At 51.0% G+C, this 25423-nt stretch overlaps 1 long non-coding RNA gene across 1 annotated transcript; it reads left to right on the top strand.

The window, feature by feature from the left end:
- Nucleotides 1–10028: 10028 nt before the first annotated feature.
- LOC123347246 lies at nt 10029–25151 on the top strand. Its single transcript, XR_006573087.1, has 3 exons — nt 10029–10069; nt 21305–21310; nt 25036–25151. It is a non-coding gene; the product is annotated as an uncharacterized LOC123347246 (long non-coding RNA).
- The last annotated feature ends 272 nt before the right edge of the window (nt 25152–25423 follow it).

Genomic DNA, 25423 nt, shown 5'->3' with positions numbered 1-25423 from the left:
CAGAGGGCTTAGGGCAGGAAGTTGGGGGGCGGGGGGCAGGAGGGGTTTGAGCTCCAGCCCGGTGCCGCTTACTTAAAGTGGCTCCGGGGTGGCAGTGGCGCACACCAGGGCCAGGGCAGGCTCCCTGCATGCCTGCCCTGTCCCCACGCCACTCCGGGAAGTGCTGCGGCCCCTGGATGGGGGGGGGCAGAGGGCTCTGCGTGCGCACATGGAGCCCTTTGCCTCCCGGCCCGGGGGCTGCTTCTGAGAGCAGCGCCGGGCCCACAGCACCACCAGGGGTAATCCCGCGGGCCGGATCCAAAGCCCTGAAGGGCCGGATCCGGCCCGCGGGCCATAGTTTGCCCATCCCTGGTCTAGATAGAGAGAGACATGGTTATGTCTGGGGTTATATAGACAGAAGCACGTCATTAGACAGACACAGGAGAAAGGAAGGATGGTCCAGAGGTTATCGCACTCGACTAAGACTTGAGGGGTCTGAGTTTAAGTTCTGCCTTCACTGCAGACTTCCTTTGCGACCTTGAGCAAATCACTTAGGGCCAGAGTTTTTAAAGGGATTTCAGTTCCTAATTCCCATTGAAATCAATGGGACTTATGTGGCCTAATACCTTAAAAAAACCTGGGTTTAGTCTCCCTTTGCCTCAGTTTGTCACTTGTAATATGGAGGTAAGAGAAGGAGTGTTGTAAGCAAGAGACAAGAAGTGATTCGTCTGCCCTACTCTGCGCTAATTAGGCCACAACTGGAGTCTAGCGTCCAGTTCTGGGCACCACTTTTCAGGAAAGATGTGGACCAATTGCAGAGAGTCCAGATAAGAGTGACAGAAACGCAAGTGCCATGTCTCCATGTGGCTCCCAGAAGCAGCAGCACATCCCCTATCTGCCTTCTATTCATAGGGAAAGCAAGGAGGCTCCACACGCTATCCTTGCCCCAAGCACCGCCCCTGCAGCTCCCATTGGCTGGGAACCACAGCCAATGGGAGCTTCAGAGGCAGTGCCTGCAGATGGGGCAGTTTGCCCACCCCTGGGCTAAGGGCACACAGTGTTCGCAGTTACATGGTCCATGATGCTAACCACCATCACTCCCTTGTTACATCTTCAAACGAGCCCTTTCGTGCTTTCTGCCATTCTGCCCCCCACACTCGGGAGGAGCTCCCTGTAAACATCAGCAAAACAACCTCCTCACCCCAGGGACTGTTTGACTCCTTCATTATTCCTTGTCCAGCAGCCTTGTCATCTCCTTATGAACCTGCTGCCTAAATGTACCAGTTCTGTGGGATGCTTTGCTGGGTGCAGGTTGTGATCCCACACTGTTCATCTTAAGCAACTTTTGTGAGTCAGACCTGGCGTGCTTGATAATACCTGTCAGTGACTTTGCAGCACAGCCATGACCACTGTCTTTTTAGTTACGGTAACCTCTTCACACACCTCAATGCTCTCGAGTGGGATATCCCTATGGCATTCAGGCCTCAGAGCAGGAACAGGGGCTGTCTTACAGTCCTCTGCACAGAATAGCATCTTGACAATGGCTTCACTTTTGTGATGCACTTTTAACCTGTTTCTATGCATATTCTGAGGTGCGTTCCTGCTGCGGGGCCTGTGTACGTTGCAGGTAACAGCGTGACCCCTCCCTACCACCTTAGAAGGCCCCTCCCACAAGTTTTGCAATTTGTACTTTTCCACAAGGAATAACACCAGCAGAAGATCCCCTGCATCAAACGATCGCTCACAAGGAGAGCGGAACCCCCTTTATCCCATCGAATTGGGACCAGGGCCAGATTGGTTAACCAAAACGTCGGATCATCTCATGAATGGGAAAGTGCCAGGCTGCATCGCCATCTAGTGACCATAGGAGAGATTGCCCACTTCTGGACCTATGTGCGCTGGTTGTAGGGTTAATACGGAGAACCAGATAATTCTGAAATGTGTTTGCCCCAAAAGAAGCTATTCTGTCATACAGGAGGCCTGTGATATGCAGAGGGTCAGATTAGATGCTCTAATGATCTCTTCTGGCCATCAAGTTGACCAATTTCTGAAAAACTGAGTGGCGCATTGGGAGCAGCGTCTGATGTCTTACTGTCTAGCCGTCTTGCTTCCTAGAATGAACATTCCTTGAGTGGGGTGATCCACAGGAAGTAGCTCAAACCTCCAAAGTGCCTGGCCAGGGGCAGGACATTAGCACAGCAAGGGAGGGGTGTGGCAGTGACATCACAAAGGCCTTTTGCAGGACCTCAGGCTATTGGTCAAAGGTGGTGGGGAGGTGGTGACCTCACAGAGAGATGCTGACATCAGACAGGCAGAACAGGGGCGAGGGGCCAGGGAAACCTCAGAGACTCCCGTGGCTTTGCTTCAGCAAGTCTCCTTCTCGAGGTGTTTCTTTGAGGACTAAGAGAGTATTCGGGTTTACGTACGGGAGCGCCAGGAGGAACCTCTTTCGAGTTTTCTCCTTCCTTTTAGTGATTTTACTAGAAAACAGATGTCCCTGTTTAGAAGGTAAGAGCCTCCTCGAGGTATGAAACCTGTTCAATCTGATCCATCTGGTGACAGTTGAATTCTAGGCAAGGAAAACACGAGCTTAAGCAGGCAGAAATTTATCCGCACCTGAGATTTTGTCCCTTAGTATCACTGGGGACATTAGGGTTTGTCCTTTCTGTTTCACCTTTTCCTCCGTCCATCCCTCCCTCCCTCCCTTCTTTCTCTTCATCTCTTGCTTCATTTGTCCTTTCTCCTGTTCCCCTCCCAACACCAGGAGAGTGGTGTGTGTGTGTGTTAGTTTGCAGGGACTGGTAGGGGGCAGTGTGATCTGAGAATAGCCGAGCCTTTGATCACAGCAGAGCCCTGATTATGGGGCCTATAAAGACAGACGAGGAGTCAGCCAGCAGGACAGGAGTCCAGGAGTCACAAACATAGGTGGGCACAGGGGAGTTTGAGTGGGAGTTTGTCAGGGGAGTGTGGGGAAGGGAGTATGTGGTGTTCTGGTTTTGTTTTGTGTGTGTGTTTTCCCTTTTTCTCCTTGACAGGCATTTAGGTGGGAGGCTGTGACAGCGACAGAGGCAGCAGTGGTAGAGACCCCAGGAAGGGAAGCGACAATGAAGCTGATTGGATGTGGAAGCTGTGGAATGTACCTTATCCTGGAACAGGTACCTGAAAAGAGCTTCATTTGTATGAAGTGCCACCTGATAAGGCTGATGGAAGATCCAAGGTTTGGAGATGCAGGTGGAAACTATGGTTGAGGTTTGAAGGGGATTTGAGCAGATGGCTGGGGGGAAGGAGAGAGGAGGCTGAAGGGAAAAGTGAAGACTCGCAGATACAAGCCGGACTGGAGAACTCTGAGGGGAGGCTGCTGGGTGAGGAAAGTGGCCCGTGGAAGCATGTGACTATGAGAACCAGGTGGAGGACAAGATCTGTGGATGAGGGGAAAGCAGTGGACATGTTATTCCTTGACTGTAGCAAAGCTTTTGATACAGTCTCCCACAGTATTCTTGCCAGCAAGTTAAAGAAGTATGGGCTGGATGAATGGACTATAAGGTGGCTAGAAAGCTGGCTAGATTGTCGGGCTCAACACGTAGCGATCAATGGCTCCATGTCTAGTTGGCAGCTGGTATCAAGCGGAGTGCCCCAAGGGTCGGTCCTGGGGCCGGTTTTGTTCAATATCTTCATTAATGATCTGGAGGATGGCGTGGATTGCACCCTCAGCAAGTTTGAAGATGACACTAAACTAGGAGGAGTAGTATATACACTGGAGGGTAGGGGTAGGATACAGAGTGACCTAGACAAATTGGAGGATTGGGCCAAAAGAAATCTGATGAGGTTCAACAAGGACAAGTGCAGAGTCCTGCACTTAGGACAGAATAATGCCATGCATTGATACAGACTAGGGACCGAATGGCTAGACAGCAGTTCTGCAGAAAAGCACCTAGGGGTTACAGTGGACAAGAAGCTGGATATGAGTCAACAGTGTGAACCTTGTTGCCAAGGCTAATGGCATTTTGGGCTGTATAAGCAGGGGCATTGCCAGCAGATCGAGGGACGTGAAAAAAGTGGAAAGAGTCCAGCGGAGGGCAACAAAAATGATTAGGGGGATGGAGCACATGACTTATGAGGAGAGGCTGAGGGAACTGGGATTGTTTAGTCTGCAGAAGAGAAGAATGAGGGGTCCCTGCTGTGCTCAGTGGGGTTTGGGCTGCGGTACGGTGCTGTGTTCCTTCGCAAAAGGCAGGTGTATGCTACTTTACTCAGTAAGGCCTAGGTGATAACAAGATGAAAAATTCCAGCTCTTTTTCTTGGATATTGTTTCTCTTCTTCTTCAACATTCAGGGTTATAGCTGAGAACGTTTAATGACCCTGAAGTTGCATAAAATGTGTTTTGTCTTAATACAGTTTAATTTCATTCCTTTCAATTCTCTGATCAGCACAGCTCTGAGTGGTAAAAGTGGGGTTTTCACAAAGATAACCATGGCAATAAAATATAAACTGAACCAACGCATGAGTAAGAGCTTCACTGTTTAACAGCTTGTAGAGGTGCGGACTCACCCCCACGGCACCTCCTGGTGGTGACTTCTGGGAATCAGCTCGTTCCAGCTCCGGAGCGCCCTTTGCAGGTCAGTGATCCGTCTGACCTCTGGGCCCCGTGCCCCTCCCTGGACCCGGTGCCCCTTTAGCTGAGGTGCTGCCCCCTGGCATTAACCCCTTTCTCTCAGGGTCTACCCTGCCCAGGGAACCACCCACCCACTATCCCCACCTCACCTCAGTATACGGCTACTGCCAGTCATCATCTCACCCCCGTGCCCTGGGGCAGACTGCAGTATCAGCCATTCAGCACTGGCAAGGAGGGTTTCGACCTGCTGCCTTGGCCTACCCCTGGGCTGCCCTCTGCAACTCCCAGGAACTCTTGGCCTTCTGCTAGGCCCTGCTCCAGTCAGGTACCCTGTCTCTAGCTCCCTGCAGCCAGGCCCATCTCCCGCTACAAACAGAGAGAGACTGATCCTTCTGGCTTCCCTGGCCTTCTTAGAAGGCCCTGTTGCTCAGGTTGGGGCGTGGCCCCAGCTGCAGCCACTTCCTCCAATCAGCCAGGGTTGTACCTTGCCCAGCCCCAGCCCTCTGCAGGGCTTTTCCAACCCCTTCCAGGCTGGAGCGGGGGGTCACCCCGTTACACAGCACAGAGATAAAAGATTTTCTTTCTATTACAAAAAAACAAAGGAAATTAACAAACAAAAACCCTTCATTTAACCTTACTTACGTTTGCTTTCATCAATAAAATCATTAGGAAATACAAAGTCAAGGTTTCTAAACGGGATGGAAAGGTAACAAAGTGAAGCATTCTCAGGTTAGCAAATGTCCAAAGAAGTGTTGCCCTGGCACCCTCAATTCAGTCCTCTTGTGCATTTACAGGATGAAGCAGACTTTTATGACATGATCCCATAGTATTTTTTTCCCACGGGACCCCTTCCTCATTCAGTGCACAGGGTTTTCTGCTCTGGGGCTGTGTATTGAAGGAGTCTGTTGCCTGTAGGGTCCCTGCCTCATTTCTTGCAGGGTTAACGTTGCACAGGCAATGCTCATTCTGGGATTTCCTAACTTGAGAGTGCTTCACTTTGCAGCCTTTTAGTCCTCTGTGCATTTCCTAATGTTTATAGCTTGCTTTACTGAGGAGAACAGTCTTTATGACAAAGGGTTGGGGGGTTTTTTTGGTAATGTCTCCATTATTTATCCGGTCAGTGTGAATAGTGTGCGCTTTACAAGACAGAGAAAGTAAGGACACGCCCTGATACAAAGCCCCTCTGATATAAGGAAGACTGAGGCTATGGCTACACTTACGGTTTGCAGCGGTGGTAGTTTGCAGCGCTGGTCATCCAGCTGTGCAGGGCCAGCGCTGCAGTGTGGCCACACTGACAGCTACCAGCGCTGCAGTGTGGCCACATTGGCAGCATTTCCAGCGCTGTACTGAGAGGTGCATTGTGGGCAGCTATCCCACAGAGCACCTCATCCCGTTTTTGCACCGTTTTGGCGCTGAGTATTGTGGGAAGGGGAAGGAAGTGTGTGGGTCATTCCGCTTCCTGTTCCAACGCCCCGTGGTGCATCGCTTCACTTCCCAGCAGTCACAGTTTCGCCGTCCACGTTTCTTGCCATTGTGAGTTCAGCACGCTGTGAAATGGAGCCTGAGCTGCTGAGGAATTTGCTGCTGACTGTCGCCAGCACATCACGTTTGGCAGTTGAGCTATTCCTCCTTCAGCTCCAAAGTGACAGTGAGGAGTCCGATGATGATATGGATTTGCCTAAAGCGGGTGACATGAAATTGCTTGTGGCAGTAACGGAAATGCTCAGCACCGTGGAACGCCGCTTTTGGACTCGTGAGACAAGCAGTGAGTGGTGGGATCACATTGTCATGGAAGTCTGGGATGACGAGCAGTGGCTGCAGAACTTTCGTATGAGAAAAGCCACTTTCATGGGACTGTGTGCTGAGCTCACCCCCACCCTGCGGCGCAAGGACACAAGATTGAGAGCTGCCCTGACGGTGGAAAAGCGGGTGGCTATTGCAATGTGGAAGCTGGCAACTCCAGACAGCTACCGGTCGGTCGGGAACCAGTTTGGGGTGGGAAAGTCGACCGTTGGAATCGTGTTGATGCAAGTTTGCAGGGCCATTAATCGCATCCTGCTAAGGAGAACCGTGACTGTGGGGAATGTGCAGGACATTGTGGATGGCTTTTCAGAAATGGGTTTCCCTAACTGTGGAGGGGCAATAGATGGGACGCATATTCCTATTCTGGCACCACCCCACCTAGCCTACGAGTACATTAATCGCAAGGGGTATTTCTCTATGGTTCTCCAGGCGCTTGTGGATCACCGTGGGCGTTTCATTGATATTTACACAGGCTGGCCTGGAAAAGTGCATGATGCACGCATCTTTCGGAACAGTGGCCTGTTCAGGAAGATGCAGGAAGGTACATTTTTCCCAGACCGAAAGATCACAGTAAGGGACGTTGAAATGCCCATTGTGATCCTTGGGGATCCCGCTTACCCATTAATGCCTTGGCTCATGAAACCATATACAGGGAAGCTGAACAGGAGCCAGGACCGTTTCAACTACAGGCTGAGCCGATGCCGAATGACTGTGGAGTGTGCTTTTGGCCGTTTAAAAGCTCGCTGGAGATGTCTGTATGGGAAGCTAGACTTGGGGGAAAGCAGCATCCCTGCAGTTATATCCGCGTGCTGTACCCTCCATAATATTTGTGAAGGGAAGGGTGAAGCATTCAGCCAGGCATGGACCAACGAGGTGCAAGTCCTGGAGGCTGAATTTGCACAGCCAGACAGCAGGGCTACTAGAGACGCCCACCACAGGGCAACAAGGATTAGGGATGCCTTGAGGGAGAAATTTGAGGCTGAAAGCCAACAGTAATGTTTTTTTGCCTTGACCAGGAGTGACGTGCACTGGTTACAGTGCTTTTAAGTGCCTGTGTTTTCCTTGATGTTTGTTACCTGTGTTTTCATTGGGGTTTGTTATCTTTCACTTTATGCAATAATAAAAACTGATTCATAATCAAAGAAATCATTTATTTTAAAAAAAAGGAAGTACACGGGCAGGGGGGTTGGTTGTTGAACTGTACATTCATAGTTTTTCATATGTACTGCCAGGAGTGCTGTGCACCTCAGGATTGTACTGTTGCATGGTGATGGGGGTTGAGTGCAGAGGGTAAGGGTCGTAGTTCTCTGGGCTCATAGGTGACCGTACAGGTGTCAGGGGCAGCTGGTGATGGTGTAGGTAAGAACCTGGATGCTGGGGAATGGGACTTGGAGCTGACATTGGTGCATAGGGGAAAGAGGTTTGGGAGGGTGGGGGTTTGGCACAGTAGTGCTCTGCCTGCATTGCTACCATTGACTGCATACAGTCTGTCTGGCGCGCAATGAGGTTTATAAGCTGCCTCGTGGTTTTCTTCAGCGTCAACGCCTTTCTCCTGCTTTCTGTTTGCCTCCAGTGATGCATCTTTTCTCTCCATTCCTGCGCATTTTTATTCTCTGTTGCACACTGGTTCATAACTGCCTTCACCAATTCTTCTTTGCTTTTGTTCGGTTTCCTCCTCAGGTTTTGAAGCTTTCTTTCAGTCACTGATAAGACCGGCCCAGGACTACTCAAGGTCACTGTAAAAATACAGCAAATGATACATTTTAAGAGAGCTTCCATTGTGTATAATCTGAAGTTATTTTAAAGTCTCACAAGCATTCCTCACACATTTCAGCAACTGCTAGAGAATTCACAGCCTCCCAGAAATGGTAATGGTAATTAACCCTGTGGTTTCCTTCCGCGGTCTGCTCGAGCAGGGTGCTGGGGCTTTGTTAAACGCAGCAGTGCCATGTCCCTCAGGAATTAACCCTGGGGTTTCCTTCCGCGGTCTGCTCGAGCAGGGTGCTTCTTGCTTCATGGCTAGGCTGCTTGATGTTAAACGCAGCAGTGCCATGTCCCTCAGGAATTAACCCTGGGGTTTCCTTCCGTGGTCTGCTCGAGCAGGGTGCTTCTTGCTTCATGGCTAGGCTGCCTGTTTCGGGGCTTTGTTAACCCTGGGGTTCCTGGGGTTCCTGCCTGCCGCGCTATGCAGTTGGGGAAACCAGCACTGAAACACTCCCTCCATTTCCCACAGGAGTTAATACTGGAAGATATCTCCCTTCTGCGGGTTACCAAAGAAGCAAGGGAGGGTCTCCTACAACAATGCGGATTCCGCCCGGGTCCTTATGCAGCATGCCTCTGTGCAAGCATGGTTCCCGCACCCCTCCTGGAACAGTGGCACGGACGCGTTAGCCTGAATGGGACAGGGACCACAATGGCTCTCCCTTTAAACTTGGTCACGCGAATTGCCTATGCTCTTGCAGAAACTTTTGAAGAGATTACAGAGGCAGATTACTGCGACATGATAGACCACATCAATGGGATATTCCATGTCTAGGCATGCAGGCATGCAGCCATACCATCCCCCCTACTCTCCCAAAACCTTTGCATTGCAATAAAAGCTGCTTACCTGGGACCTGCTCCTGTGATTCTTCTGCACCAAGTTCCAGGGGCTGCGACTGGCTAGCTTCCTCCTGGCTTGAGAAGAGCTCCTGACTGCATGCCTCCTCCGGGGTGTCTTCCCCCACCACAGTAGCCTCACTGTCTGCCTCCCCCTCCCCCTCCTCTACCGGCTCTGAACTGTCCATCGTGGTCCTTGGATTTACAGAGGGGTCACCCCCATAAATCGCATCCAGCTCCTTGTAAAACCGGCAGGTCGTGGGGGCACTGCCTGATCTGCGGTTCCCCTCACGTGCTTTGCAATAGGCACTCCGCAGCTCCTTTACTTTTACCCTGCACTGCAGCGCGTCACGCTCATGGCGCCTTTCCAGCATGGCTCTCGATACCTGGGCAAAGGTATCATAATTCTTACGGCTAGAGCGCAGCTGTGCCTGCACAGATTCCACCCCCCATACACTGATGAGGTCCATCAGCTCGCCATTGCTCCATTCTGGGGCTCGTTTGCCACGTGGAGGCATGGTCACCTGTAAAGATTCACTGATTGCATTCCATACCTGGCTGAGCAAACAGGAAGGGGATTTTAAAAATTCCCGGGGCATTTAAAGGGCGGGTCACCTGAGGCCAGGGAAGTAGAGTCTGACCTGATGAGCAGAGTGGCTGAACAGGCATTCTGGGATACATCCTTATACCCTGGAGGCCAATCACAGCGCTGGTGTGTGGCCACACTTGATGACCAGCGCTGCAGCACCAGCGCTGGAATCCTTATTCCCCATGCCGAGAGGGGTGTTCGGCCAGCGCTGCAGCCAGGGAGTTGCAGCGCTGGAAGTGCCTTGCAGGTGTGGCCACTTACTAATTGCAGCGCTGGTGGAGGCTTTCCAGCGCTGCAAATCGCCAGTGTAGCCATACCCTGACACATACAAAGAAAGCAGGACATGTAAGAACTAGGACGTTCTTTCTTTCTTTTGATGAATAGTCATTTGTTTATTATGAATTATGATTATGATTAAAGAAAGGGTTGTGGATTGGGGAACTTGTGCGGTGAGGATGTTCTATGCAGAAGTTTCCATTGTTTGGCACGTGCAGCTGATCTGAAGTGCCACGCAGTGCTAGGTTTTGGGTAGCAAGCCCTCTCACAATGGCAAAAAGCCTTTTCAGAACTCTGATGCAATCTTCTCTTCATGCTGATCATCTATGGTGGCCTTTAATCTTAGGCTCCTCTCAAGTTCTTTCCACCTATGGAATGCTCTCTGGTGATTTGCTGCCCTCTCATGGCATGCCACATTTCTAGCCAGATTTTTCCAGTCCTTTGTTCCTGTAGAACACAATGTGGCTGGAACATTAGACTGGAGGAGTTTGCAACAAAACCAGTATGCAGCATTCTGGGGTTTTGAGTACCTAAGCCATGGCCTCTCCACTTTGTCACCATTGGGGATTTCACACCAGGAATGTGTTGGATGGAAACTTCTATTTTCATTGTCTTTGGGGAACGTGAAGTTTTTCACCTGCTGTGGCCCATGCAGTACAAGGAAGTCCTTCAGGCTATTGCTCAAGTGGGTCCACAGTCCTGGATCATCTAGATTTAAGGAACTAAACTCAGCAGCAGCTGTTTCTTGTGCCTCCACCACACTCTTCTCTGAGCTACACTTTTCTTCAGGAATGTGCATGGTTACATCCATTTGAGATGGAGATATGGATGCTGCAGTAGCTGTCAGGTCACCTGCACTCTGACTAACTGGAAGATCAGGCATCTCCTCACCACTCACATCCTCATTGGGGCCGGAAGGCTCAGCGTGAACATGTGTGTCTCTGTATCTCAGGAGAGCTCCTTCCTGCTTAGATAGAAAAGCTTCTTTTGCTTTCATTCTTTTTCTGAATGTTGCCCCAGGGGGGCGTTTTCTTCTTTCACTCATGACTGCTGTTCTGTGCCAGCTAGAGTGGCTCTCAACACTCACTTGAAGGGGACAAATAAGCAGGCTGGTAGCAGGACCTGAGTGAGGGAAGATCTCAGCCTCTTAAGGGCCTAACCGGCTCCTACTACTTCAGTTGACTATCTGTTCTCCTCAAGCGGGTTCAGGGAAGCAGCAGGAAACAGGAAGCTCCCTGATAAGCTGGTGTCAATCAATCCAGGCACCAGCGGGTGCTCGGGAGGTACATAAGAGGCTCCTCCTCTCTCTCGTGGACCATTGAGTAGCCTCATGAAAACATCCCAGCTGTGGACATAGGCACCAGCAACCGATTCCCCAAGCTAAAGTCCCCATTGCAATCCAGGGAAACAGCCTGGGTTGTCTGGAGCGCAGGGTTTGGCCCATGATGACTGCACACCCTGCCCCTGCTGCACAGCAACTCCTGGGACCCCTGTAGCCCATCAGCACTCGGCTCTCCCGCATTCTGATGAGCGGCTGAGATCTGGGGGAACAGAAACCCTTTGTTAGAGACGGAAAATCTCCTCCCAGGAACACTCTCTCAATGGCTGCCAGACGCCGTCCCTGTGAAACCCCAAATGTGCAACCCCTCGGATTCCCACAGGGGAGATCTCAGCTCATTCACTTGTCACCCGTGGCCGCAGTCTCTGACAGGGGGAATGTAGAGGGTTTTTTTTGCCAATGGTCCCTTCTACAGCGCCCAGAATGGGAGGAGGTTTGGCCTTGTGATGTGAGGCCTGGGTCTGAGAATCAGGGCTCCTGGGATCTGGGGCTCTGCAGTCGGGTGTGGTCTAGTGAGTGGAGCTGGATTTGTTGAGAGTGAGTGAGCAGGGCTTGTGCTGAAGGACCCTGGGTCAATCCCCACCAATTCCTGGGATGTCTACATGTGGCCACGATTTTACTTACCTCTCAATGTAGGTTATTTAGCCCATTCCTGGACACACGTGTTACATCTGCTGCTGGCCATCCCTGAGATGGAGGTCCTTCATCCACACAAGGACATGGCACATCAAGGTCAATCCAGCAGCTCTCATGCGGTCTTCACCTCCGCAATGGACGGTGAGCTCTAACCTGACCAGAGAAAGACAGGGTGGTATTCTTCAGGGGAATCTGCTGGTGCTCCTGCATCCCCTGCTCCACCTCACACCCCGACACGCTAAGGGTTTTCCAAAGATACCACTAATCTCGGATAAACAAAGCAGCTGAGATGAGGTCAGTGTGGGTGGATTTACTGAGCAGACTGGTTCTAATGGAAGAACAGATTTCTCCCCTGCTCTAGGGAGATTCCCATAGGAAAAGTCTCTGATGGTTGGGGTGGGGGCAATGCAAACCCTCAGCCCTTTGAATGGCAGGAAATCAGGACTCGGGGAGTTAAGGGGTGTCTCTGTCCTGCTGGAGGGAGCAGACCTGGAGAACAGGAAGAGCACTAGTGGCATTGTAGGAAAGCCAGTGACTTCTACCTATGAAGGTGGCTGAAGCTTCTGGCAGACACTGGAGTCCCGGATCCTTACACCTCCTTTGGGGATCTTTTTCCTAGGAATAAAATAAGGACACCACACAGAGAATGACATTTGAATCCCAGGGAAAAGGGATGATCTCAGCCAGGCTACGTACCAGGAACTCAATTTTTGTCCCAAGAGCCACAATTACCCAGATGAGATTTTCTTCCCCATTTGCTTTCAGGTTAGTTACTCACAGGATTCATTTGTTTGCTTTGCCGGGTCTCCACTCTCTGCAGCTCTTCATTGGTTTTAGTAACAATCTTTCAGTTTTTGATTCTGTTGCCTCTTCTTACAGTGTAGCATCTGCTTAGCACTATTTTTAAAAATAATCAATTCAAACCAAAATCCTGATCCTACATTGAAGATCTAGCCCTGTCCTGTCCCGGCCCCAGCTGAGGGTCCCCAGCTTTGGCCCCACGGCTCCAGCCTGGCCCCCGCAACACTAGTGCTGGTCCCGGCGCTGGCCCCGCGCCTTTGGCCCAGCCCCCGCGGCGCCGGTGCTGGTCCCGGCCTGTCCCCACGGCTCCGGCTCCACCACACCTGTGCTGGCCCGGGGCCACATTTGTGGCTCCGTGGCACCGGCGCCATTCCCGGCCCTGGTCCGCGGTTGCAGCTGCGGCTCTGGCACCGGTGCCGGCCTAGTCCCGTGGTCACGACGCCGGTGCCGGGCCCGCGGTTGTGGCGACGGCGCTGGTCCCGCGGTTGCGGCTCCGGTCCCACAGTTGCGGCACTGGCACCGCAGCACCAGTGCCAGCCCAGGCCCTTCCCCACGCTTGCGGCTCTGGCCCTGCTGTTGCAGCTCCAGCCCTGCAGCACTGGTATCGGTGCCTGTTCCAGTCCCGGTCCCGTTCCCGGCCCTGACCCCACAGTTGTATCATTTCAGTTCACTAACCACACATCAAATTGCCTTTGTTTAAGAAATCAGTTTGTTTGAAAGGCAAAACATTTTGATACAACTTGTTTCTTATGCTTCTCTTTCTAGTTCTGGCATGACCTTGCTGTGTGACCAAAGAGAGGTCATTCTTTTCTCTTTCCCTCGGTATCATGGGGGATGGAGAAAATTCTCACAGTCCTAGCAGAAGAGAGATTTGAGCGAGTCAGACGTGTTAGGGACCACGTGCTCTAAAGGACAATGGGCGATTGTTATTTGGGGTAAGAATCCCAACAGATTTGTTACTTTTCCCCCAATCAAAGCCAATAACACCTCTCTGTATTTTCAGTCATGAGTTAGACAGTCTCAGCACCCCTCTGTCTCCCGCAGCCCTCAGGTGTTCCTTGGATTAGGGAGGCTTGGATGCTAAGAGAACTGGAATTATTTTACTGGATTCCTGGGTGTTACTAGCCCATGAGGGTCTCAGTCTGGTCCCCGAGGCCCACACTCCCAGACACGAAAGATCAGTATGGATTGATTTCACTCAAAGTTTTTTGTATTTGTATTTTTGAATTATTGTCCTAATGAAAGATTGATTGTCATGAAATCTTAGAGCTGGTAGATGACAGAACAAGGAGCAATGATCTCAAGTTGCAGTGTGGAAGGCTTTGATATTAGCAAAAACTTTTTCACTAGGAGGGTGGTGATGCCTTTGAATCTGCTAGCATAGAGTCCCCTATCTTGTACTTAGAGCCTATTTTTTCTTACCTTCTACACAGATGACAATATCTTTGCAACAAATCCACATCAAAATGAAAAACACACGCACAGAATCTCCTCTACAGCAACTGTCTCTTGGTCCTCAGCGAGAGACCGCGAGATGGAGGCTTGCTGCAGCAAGGCTACAGGGCTCTCCGAGGTTCCCCCTGCCCCGCATCCCTGTCCTGCCCGGCTGTTGGCAAGGGAGCTCTGTGAGGTCACAGACGCCTCATCATCTTTGCCCAGTAGGCTGAGTTCCTGCCAAAGGCCTTTGTGAAGTCACTGCCACACCCACCTTTCCCTGGCAGGCCTGATGTCTGCCCCTGGCCAGCTCAGCTGGATGTTTAAGCTGCAGCCCGGATCACCCCACTTGCTCATTATTGATTCTGGGGAGCAAGCAGGCCACCCATTAAAACAGCAGAGTCTGTTCCGCACCCCACACTGAGCTTTTCATAGAGGTTATAAAACAATTCGATCTCCTAATCTGGCCTCTATTTCACAGGCTATGAAATTTCACACACTTTGCACCATATGAAGCCCAATTGCTTGTAAGTCACTAAAAGGCACCTTCTAGAATGACAGGCAGTTGTGACATGAGGACACCAGGAAACAGAGACTCCACCTCTCCCCTGGGTAATTTGTTCCAGTGGCTAGTTTCCCTCACTGTCAAAAATGTGTGCCTACGTCTCATTTGAATTTCTCTGGCTTCAGCTGGCAGCTCTTGGTTCTTGTTGTCCCTTTTTTGGCTAGATCGAATTAGCCCTGCCCCGTGAAATCCGATCTCCCCGTCCTGCTGGACCCCCCAGCCACGAGAACCCAGTAGGGGCCTCTTAGCTGTTTCTCTGCCCGGCTGGGGACAGGACTTCCTCTCTGTGGGGATATCAGACGCACCTGCAGAGGCAATGCAGAAGTGAGCGTGCTGCATCAGCTCGGTGTTGGGCTCAGGGCTTTGGCCTTGGCAGCTTCTGCTCCAGTCACGTCTCTGGGTGCCCGGACTCAGAGCTTCTGGCCCCCTGTGGCTGCAGCCAGTGCTGGGGCACTGGGGTCAGGACTTTCATGCCCCTCCCAACTCCTGCTGGCACTCTGGGTGCCTGGGCTCGGGGCTTCTGCCTGGCATCTGAAGTGAGAGCTCTGGGCTTCCCTTGCAGTTCCTTCTTTGGCTCAGGGGTCCATTTCTCTGGATGTCCCGAAAATGGTTGGAGCTGAGGTGTTCCCAAGTAATAGGTAGGAGCTGAGGTGCTCCCAACATCAGGGACCCACCTGCACATCTGGGAACCTCCTCTAGCTTCAGAAAGGTTGCTGGCTGCTGCCCTTGGACCCCAGGTCTGAAGGCAGCACACAAGTGAGGGTGACAATGCTGTGACCCCCCCACAACAACCTCTGGACTCCCCCATTCTCCCAGTTTGGTTGGGACCCCCATGGTTACAATACCAGGAAATATCAGGTGGAAACATCTGAAATGGTGACGTTGGTCAATTTCAAGGCCAGAGGGTTTGTAAATTAGTCAAAGTGAGCCCTGAATTTGGTAGGGACCTGGCCCGAGCAGGTTTGCACTCCCAATTCTCCTGAAAGACCATGGAGAATTCCTGCTGCCTGAGAAACTTTCCAGAATAAGCTACCAGGACTGGGGGAGAAATGAAGGAAACCAACCAAAGCCTGAGCTAGGATGGAGAGCATTGATCCAAGCGGTGTTTGAACCCCTCCACCCCAACCTGCCTGCCTGCGGTGAAAAGGACAGAGGGGCACTGATTTCTAGTTTTGAACTTGATAAAGACCGTGGGCTTCAGCACAAGCTCTACAGCCCATACTCTGAACTCTTGGATAAACAGCAAAGCTGGCTTTTCCCAAACCTTTCCCCCCAGTGCTCTGCATCCACTTGGGATTGTGCCCAGCAGAGGCTGGTGGAGGGGAGGGGAAGGGAGAGGAGGCCATGAAAATGTTGTGGCGTCTGCACCCCACAGACACACACACACACAGCAATGCAGGACATAATATCCAGGACAGTAAATTATTTGGCCATAACCTACAAAATCCTACAAAAAGTGTTGAAAGGACAATTTTTCTAGAAAACAATGGGAGGGAGGGGTTAGAGAGTTGCAGTAACCATCTGGACTTCCAGTCTCTGGCCAGGCACATCCCCCTCTCCAGAGTTTTCACTGCTATCATCTCCAAACTGGTCCTCCTGATCTGATGTGAGGTCACATCCTGGCATTTAGGGACATTGGCAGGATCTTCCCTGTTCCCAGCTGCAGCATCACCCTCGTTCTCCTGCCTGATAAGGATCCCGCCAGGGGTCAGCTAAATGGCATGTGGCATGACAGGCTCTTTGCTGAGGGCCCTTGACAGCACCCAATCGAGATCTGAATCGGACAGGCCCGTGCAGGTGCATTTCCTGACTTTTTACTGGACTCCTGGACCCTCTCATGCTTCTGCTGCAAATGTTCCTTCTCGCTCAGCGCTGAGCAGCAGAATGCTCATTGCCCTTTGGCTGTGCGACATCCAGACATCTAGTCCTGCTGCTCTGAAAGAAACCGTCTTCAGAGCTCTAATCCTGGCAGATATTGATTAAAATCTTGCCGTGCTCCTCTAAGTGTATTTGTGATTGGACGTGCTTCTTGCTCGGGGGGATTCTCAGATACATGAACTGCATAAAACAGAGGGAAAGACAAAGAGAAGCATCAACATGTCTAAGAACTTGAACAATATTTGAAAACCATGTGCTGCCGGGAGACACAACTGGTATTTTAACGACACACTCACTCCGCTTGTGCCTGATCTGAGATTCAGGAGGGCTAGCTCAGTGGTTTGAGCATTGGCCTACTAAACCTAGTATTGTGAGTTCAATCTTTGAGGAGGCTATCTAGGGAATGGAGGTCAATTTCTGTCTGGGGATGGGTCCTGCTTTGAGCAGGAGGTTGGACTAGAGCCCTCCTGAGTTCCCTTCCAACTCTGCTATTCTATGTATTCTGTCCTCTCGTGTTGGCAGAACAAAGAAACCCCACCTCCAATTACCCCTTACACAATCCGTTTGAGTTCAAGAATGAGAGATCTGTCTTGCAACAAGTTTTAACATTACGGGGCAAAGACTAAAGTGTGAGTGGCCTATTTTTCTTTCAGTTCTAATACCTGAGGAAAGCTTCAAAATCCATTCTGTCTACCAAGAGAAATGATTGCTTTGCTGTCCTCAAAGTGCTGATGCATTTGACCCCAAAATGTTGTCTTCATTTTTTCTCACAAAATAACTTGCAGTAAAATGGGACCAACTGCCTAAACTACCCTGAACGCTGCATGTCAGAGTTTGGGAATATCAGGATAGATCACCACCTGGCGTCAGTTGTCACAGATCCATCAGCATCAGCAGAGCTACAGTGTTGTATACCAACTGAGTGTCTGGTCCATTGTGCTGTACTGAGTTAAAAGGTGTCATATGCTGTGCAAATCAAGATGAAAATAGTCGGTTTAAAATTACCCCTTGGTTTCACAGAATCTTGTTTAATGGAGGGTTTTTTTCTTTTTTTTCTAAAAATGTGTTTCATTTCTTTGAATATCAAACATTTTCATTTAAAATGTCCCAGAGTAAGTTTTGTGCTGGTGAAATATTCCCATTCGACAGCCCTGGAGAGAGGAGAGTGTTAATAAAGACAGTACAGTATGGAATGGGCTTCCTCAGGGCACCATTCTCTGCCCCCATGGAAGGTCTCATGGGTTCAGGGTGGATACACACCGATAAGGGAATGAAATCTCTCTTGCATAGTTGAATTTCCTCTTAGTTTGAGGCGGGAGAAGGAACAGGAACATCTGGACTCACCTAGCTTCCAAGGGAACCATCTTTCTTGATGCTGTTTGACCTGCAATTCATTGTGGCCCTTTAGGTGGAGATCAGTGGGTATTCTCTAGGAAGCTGCTTTATGACTCTGCTAACGAACTATCTTCTGAGAAGGACAGGCTGGTCCTCCCACTCTCTCCATTCACTCGTGGTAAATTAGAGAGATTTGTAGCCGTAGGTTGTACAGGATGAGAAGATACTGCATGTGAGCACGACAGAGAGAGAGGGAGATGTTTTACTTAATATTCATTAGGGTCCTTTCTTTTGGAGAGGGAAGCTTTTGCAAACTCACTTGCTGCCTCTGCTTCCCCACTGCAGAACTCCAGTTTTAGGCTGTGCAAGAAGCCAGAGCAGGCATGAGGGTTTCAGCCATAGTTTTAATTCAGCTCCCGCTGCTTAACTTTGCTCTTCATTCATATCTCCTCAGTTAATATACAGTGACCCAGTGTGAACATAATCTTACTGATTTCAACAAGAATGCTGGTTCTTGAACGTAATCAGAGTTTATTCCTAGTTTGTGGTTTTAATTGACTTCTTATAAATAGCCTAGCTCCTGGCTTAGTTATGGAAAAGTAGGGAGACAGGTAGACACTAGACAGACGGATTTTTTTTCTATGGGTCTAGATAGAGAGAGACATGGTTATGTCTGGGGTTAGACAGACAGAATCACGTCATTAGACAGACACAGGAGAAAGGAAGGATGGTCCAGAGGTTATCGCACTCGACTAAGACTTGAGGGGTCTGAGTTTAAGTTCTGCCTTCACTGCAGACTTCCTTTGCGACCTTGAGCAAATCACTTAGGGCCAGATTTTTTAAAGGGATTTCAGTTCCTAATTCCCATTGAAATCAATGGGATTTATGTGGCATTTGTCACTTGTAATATGGAGGTAAGAGAAGGAGTGTTGTAAGCAAGAGACAAGAAGTGATTCATCTGCCCTACTCTGCGCTAATTAGGTCACAACTGGAGTCTAGCGTCCAGTTCTGGGCACCACTTTTCAGGAAAGATGTGGACCAATTGCAGAGAGTCCAGATAAGAGCGACAGAAACGTGAGTGCCATGTCTCCATGTGGCTCCCAGAAGCAGCAGCACATCCCTATCTGCCTTCTATTCATAGGGAAAGCAAGGAGGCTCCACACGCTCTCCTTGCCCCAAGCACCGCCCCTGCAGCTCCCATTGGCTGGGAACCACAGCCAATGGGAGCTTCAGAGGCAGTGCCTGCAGATGGGGCAGTTTGCCCACCCCTGGGCTAAGGGCACACAGTGTTCGCAGTTACATGGTCCATGATGCTAACCACCATCACTCCCTTGTTACATCTTCAAATGAGCCCCTTTGTGCTTTCTGCCATTCTGCCCCCCACACTCAGGAGGAGCTCCCTGTAAACATCAGCAAAACAACCTCCTCACCCCAGGGACTGTTTGACTCCTTCATTATTCCCTGTCCAGCAGCCTTGTCATCTCCTTATGAACCTGCTGCCTAAACGTACCAGTTCTGTGGGATGCTTTGCTGGGTGCAGGTTGTGATCCCACACTGTTCATCTTAAGCAACTTTTGTGAGTCAGGCCTGGCGTGCTTGATAATACCTGCCAGTGACTTTGCAGCACAGCCATGACCACTGTATTTTCAGTTACGGTAACCTCTTTACACACCTCAATGCTCTCGAGTGGGATATCCCTATGGCATTCAGGCCTCAGATGAGGAACAGGGGCTGTCTTACAGTCCTCTGCACAGAATAGCATCTTGACAATGGCTTCACTTTTGTAATGCACTTTTAACCTGTTTCTATGCACATTCTGAGGTGCGTTCCTGCTGCGGGGCCTGTGTACATTGCAGGTAACAGCGTGACCCCTCCCTACCACCTTAGAAGGCCCCTCCCATCAGTTTTGCAATTTGTACTTTTCCACAAGGAATAACACCAGCAGAAGATCCCCTGCATCAAACGATCGCTCACAAGGAGAGCGGAACCCCCTTTATCCCATCGAATTGGGACCAGGGCCAGATTGATTAACCAAAACGTTGAATCATCGCATGAATGGGAAAGTGCCAGGCTGCATCGCCATCTAGTGACCATAGGAGAGATTGCCCACTTATGGACCTTTGTGCGCTGGTTGTAGGGTTAATACGGAGAACCAGATAATTCTGAAATGTGTTTGCCCCAAAAGAAGCTATTGTGTCATACAGGAGGCCTGTGATATGCAGAGGGTCAGATTAGATGCTCTAATGATCTCTTCTGGCCATCAAGTGGACCAATTTCTGAAAAACTGAGTGGCGCATTGGGAGCAGCGTCTGATGTTTTACTGTCTAGCCGGCTTGCTTCCTAGAATGAACACTCCTTGAGTGGGGTGATCCACAGGAAGTAGCTCAAACCTCCAAAGTGCCTGGCCGGGGCAGGACATTAGCACAGCAAGGGAGGGGTGTGGCAGTGACATCACAAAGGCCTTTTGCAGGACCTCAGCTATTGGTCAAAGGTGGTGGGGAGGTGGTGACCTCACAGAGAGATGCTAACATCAGCCAGGCAGGACAGGGGCGAGGGACCAGGGAAACCTCAGAGACTCCCGTGGCTTTGCTTCAGCAAGTCTCCTTCTCGAGGTGTTTCTTTGAGGACTAAGAGAGTATTCGGGTTCACGTACGGGAGCGCCAGGAGGAACCTCTTTCGAGTTTTCTCCTTCCTTTTAGTGATTTTACTAGAAAACAGATGTCCCTGTTTAGAAGGTAAGAGCCTCCTCGAGGTTTGAAACCTGTTCAGTCTGATCTATCTGGTGACAGTTGAATTCTAGGCAAGGAAAACACGAGCTTAAGGAGGCAGAATTTTATTCCGCACCTGAGATTTTGTCCCTTAGAATCACTGGGGACATTAGGGTTTGTCCTTTTTGTTTCACCTTTTCCTCCGTCCATCCCTCCTTTCTCTTCGTCTCTTGCTTCGTTTGTCCTTTCTCCTGTTCCCCTCCCAACACCAGGAGAGTGGTGTGTGTGTGTGTGTGTGTGTGTGTGTGTGTTAGTTTGCAGGGACTGGTAGGGGGCAGTGTGATCTGAGAATAGCCGAGCCTTTGATGACAGCAGAGCACTGATTATGGGGCCTATGAAGGCAGACGAGGAGTCAGCCAGCAGGACAGGAGTCCAGGAGTCACAAACATAGGTGGGCACAGGGGAGTTTGAGTGGGAGTTTGTCAGGGGAGTGTGGGGAAGGGAGTATGTGGTGTTCTGGTTTTGTTTTGTGTGTGTGTTTTCCCTTTTTCTCCTTGACAGGCATTTAGGTGGGAGGCTGTGACAGCTACAGAGGCAGCAGTGGTAGAGACCCCAGGAAGGGAAGCGACAATGAAGCTGATTGGATGTGGAAGCTGTGGAATGTACATTATCCTGGAACAGGTACCTGAAAAGAGCTACATTTGTATGAAGTGCCACCTGATAAGGCTGATGGAAGATCCAAGGTTTGGAGATGCAGGTGAAAACTATGGTTGAGGTTTGAAGGGGATTTGAGCAGATGGCTGGGGGGAAGGAGAGAGGAGGCTGAAGGGAAAAGTGAAGACTCACAGATACAAGCCGGACTGGAGAACTCTGAGGGGAGGCTGCTGGGTGAGGAAAGTGGCCCGTGGAAGCATGTGACTATGAGAACCAGGTGGAGGACAAAATCTGTGGATGAGGGGAAAGCAGTGGACATGTTATTCCTTGACTTTAGCAAAGCTTTTGATACAGTCTCCCACAGTATTCTTGCCAGCAAGTTAAAGAAGTATGGGCTGGATGAATGGACTATAAGGTGGCTAGAAAGCTGGCTAGATTGTCGGGCTCAACACGTAGTGATCAATGGCTCCATGTCTAGTTGGCAGCTGGTATCAAGCGGAGTGCCCCAAGGGTCGGTCGTGGGGCCGGTTTAGTTCAATATCTTCATTAATGATCTGGAGGATGGCGTGGATTGCACCCTCAGCAAGTTTGAAGATGACACTAAACTAGGAGGAGTGGTATATACACTGGAGGGTAGGGGTAGGATACAGAGTGACGTAGACAAATTGGAGGATTGGGCCAAAAGAAATCTGATGAGGTTCAACAAGGACATGTGCAGAGTCCTGCACTTAGGACAGAATAATGCCATGCGTTGATACAGACTAGGGACCGAATGGCTAGACAGCAGTTCTGCAGAAAAGCACCTAGGGGTTACAGTGGACAAGAAGCTGGATATGAGTCAACAGTGTGAACCTTGTTGCCAAGGCTAATGGCATTTTGGGCTGTATAAGCAGGGGCATTGCCAGCAGATCGAGGGACGTGAAAAAATTGGAAAGAGTCTAGCGGAGGGCAACAAAAATGATTAGGGGGCTGGAGCACATGACTTATGAGGAGAGGCTGAGGGAACTGGGATTGTTTAGTCTGCAGAAGAGAAGAATGAGTGGCCCCTGCTCTGCTCAGTGGGGTTTGTCCTGCGGTACGGTGCTGTGTTCCTTCGCAAAGGGCAGGTGTTTGCTACTTTACTCAATAAGACCTAGGTGAAAACAAGATGAAAAATTCCAGCTCTTTTTCTTGGATATTGTTTCTCTGCTTCTTGCACATTCAGGGTTATAGCTGAGAACGTTCACTGACCCTGAAGTTGCATAAAATGTGTTTTGTCTCAATACAGTTTAATTTCATTACTTTCAATTCTCTGATCAGCACAGCTCTGAGTGATAAAGTGGGATTTTCACAAAGATAACCATGGCAATAAAATATAGACTGAACCAACGCATGAGTAAGAGCTTCACTGTTTAACAGCTTGTAGAGGTGCGGACTCACCTTCACGGCACCTCCTGCTGGTGACTTCTGGGAATCAGCTCGTTCCAGCTCCGGAGCGCCCTTTGCAGGCCGGTGATCCGCCTGGCCCCTGGCCCCCGTGCCCCTCCCTGGACCCGGTGCCCCTTTAGCTGAGGTGCTGCCCCCTGGCAGTAACCCCTTTCTCTCAGGGTCTACTCTGCCCAGGGAACCCCCCATCCACTATCCCCACCTCACCTCAGTATACGGCTACTGCCAGTCATCGTCTCACCCCCGTGCCCTGGGGCAGACTGCAGTATCAGCCATTCAGCACTGGCAAGGAGGGTTTCGACCTGCTGCCTTGGCCTACCCCTGGGCTGCCCTCTGCAACTCCCAGGACCTCTTGGCCTTCTGCTAGGCCCTGCTCCAATCAGGTACCCTGTCTCTAGCTCCCTGCAGCCAGGCCCATCTCCCGCTACAAACAGAGAGAGACTGATCCTTCTGGCTTCCCTGGCCTTCTTAGAAGGCCCTGTTGCTCAGTTTGGGGTGTGGCCCCAGCTGCAGCCACTTCCTGCAATCAGCCAGGGTTGTACCTTGCCCAGCCCCAGCCCTCTGCAGGGCTTTTCCAACCCCTTCCAGGCTGGAGCGGGGGGTCACCCCGTTACACAGCACAGAGATAAAAGATTTTCTTTCTATTACAAAAAAAACAAAGGAAATTAACAAACAAAAACCCTTCATTTAACCTTACTTACAGTGGTGAGCTGCAGCCGGTTCGCACCGGTTCGCACGAACCGGTTGTTAAATTTAGAAGCCCCTTTAGAACCGGTTGTTCCTGGAGGGACAACTAGTTCCAAAAGAGCTTTTAAATTTAACTAAAACTCTAGCAGCTCCCTACCCTTCCCCCAGCCCCAGCTCACCTCACTCCGCCTCCACTTCTGAAGCTCCTCCGGCTTCTCCTCCCCCTCCCCAGCTTCCCGTGAATCAGCTGTTCGCGCGGGAAGCCTGGGAGGGCTGAGAAGGAAGCAGCGGCTTCCACCGGTGAGCTGGGGCCGGGGCCGGGGGCGGGAGCGCCAGCGGGAGGAGGGCTCCAGGCGGCGCGCCGCTCGGGGAGGTCCTGGCAAGACTCTGGGGTCGGGCGGCGCAGCTCCTGCCTCCAGGGTCCAGCTGCGACCTCGGCCGGGCGGCGCGGTTCCTGCTCGGCCGCCGCCGGGTCCGGCTCCCGGGTCTGGGCGGGCGGCGCGGTTCCTGCCGCCGGGTCCGGCCCCCGGATCCGGGCGGGCGGCGCGGTTCCTGCCACCATGTCTGGCCCCCGGGTCCGGGCGGGCGGCACGGCTCCTGCCCAGTCCCCAGGTCTGGCCCCCGGGTCCCGCCGGGCGGCGTAGCTGTTGCCCAGCCCCCGGGTCTGGCCCCGACCTCAGCCGGGCGGCGCGGCTCCTGCCCGGCCCGAGCTTGGCTTGGTGGTTCCGGTCCCAGCCCCAGCCCAGCTGGGCCCCCACCTCCAGGTAGCACGGTAAGGGAGCAGGGAGGGGGTGTTGGAAGAGGGCAGGGGAGTTGGGGGGGTAGATTAGTGTCAGGGCAGTCAGAGGGCAGGGAACAGGGGGATTGAACGGGGGCAAGGGTCCCAGGGTGGCAGTAAGGAAGGAACAGGGGTTGGATGGGCGGTGGGGGGCAGTTAGGGGTAGGGATTCCAGGGACAGTCAGGGGACAGAGAGAAGGGGTGGTTGGATGGTGCAGGGGTCCCTGGGTGCCATCAGGAATGACAGAAGGGGTTATATGGGGTGGCAAAGGGCAGTCAGAGGACAGGGAAGGGGGGTAGATAGGGCACGGGTCCGGGGGGGGGGGGGGGCTGTCAAGGAACATGGGGGGGTTGGATGGGGCAGAAATCCCACGGGGGGGGGCATTACCCCTCATGGGCTGAGGAGGAGGGAACCGGTTGTTAGTATTTTGGCAGCTCATCACTGCTTACTTACATTTGCTTTCATCAATACAATCATTAGGAAATACAAAGTCAAGTTTCCTAAACAGGATGGAAAGGTTACAAAATGAAGCATTCTCAGGTTAGCAAACGTCCAAAGAAGTGTTGCCCTGGCACCCTCAATTCAGTCCTCTGTGCATTTCCTAATGTTTATAGCTTGCTTTACTGAGGAGAACAGTCTTTATGACAAAGGGTTGGGTTTTTTTTTTGTAATGTCTCCATTATTTATCCGGTCAGTGTCAATAGTGTGCGCTTTACAAGACAGAGAAAGTAAGGACACGCCCTGATACAAAGCCCCTCTGATCTAAGGAAGACTGACACATACAAAGAAAGCAGGAGATGTAAGAACTAGGGTGTTCTTTCTTTCTTTTGATGAATAGTCATTTGTTTATTATGAATTATTATGATGATTAAAGAAAGGGTTGTGGATTGGGGAACTTGTGCGTTGAGGAGGTTCTATGCAGAAGTTTCCATTGCAGCTGATCTGAAGTGCCACGCAGTGCTAGGTTTTGGGTAGCAAGCCCTCTCACAATGGCAAAGAGCCTTTTCAGAACTCTGATGCAATCTTCTCTTCATGCTGATCATCTATGGTGGCCTTTAATCTTAGGCTCCTCTCAAGTTCTTTCCACCTATGGAATGCTCTCTGGTGATTTGCTGCCCTCTCATGGCATGCCACATTTCTAGCCAGATTTTTCCAGTCCTTTGTTCCTGTAGAACACAATGTGGCTGGAACATTAGACTGGAGGAGTTTGCAACAAAACCAGTATGCAGCATTCTGGGGTTTTGAGTACCTAAGCCATGGCCTCTCCACTTTGTCACCATTGGGGATTTCACACCAGGAATGTGTTGGATGGAAACTTCTATTTT

This window comes from Mauremys mutica, chromosome 13, assembly GCF_020497125.1.
Source record: "Mauremys mutica isolate MM-2020 ecotype Southern chromosome 13, ASM2049712v1, whole genome shotgun sequence".
Lineage (NCBI taxonomy): Eukaryota > Metazoa > Chordata > Testudines > Geoemydidae > Mauremys > Mauremys mutica.
Note: the sequence above shows the minus strand (reverse complement) of the source record. Positions and strands in the feature narration are given on the sequence as shown.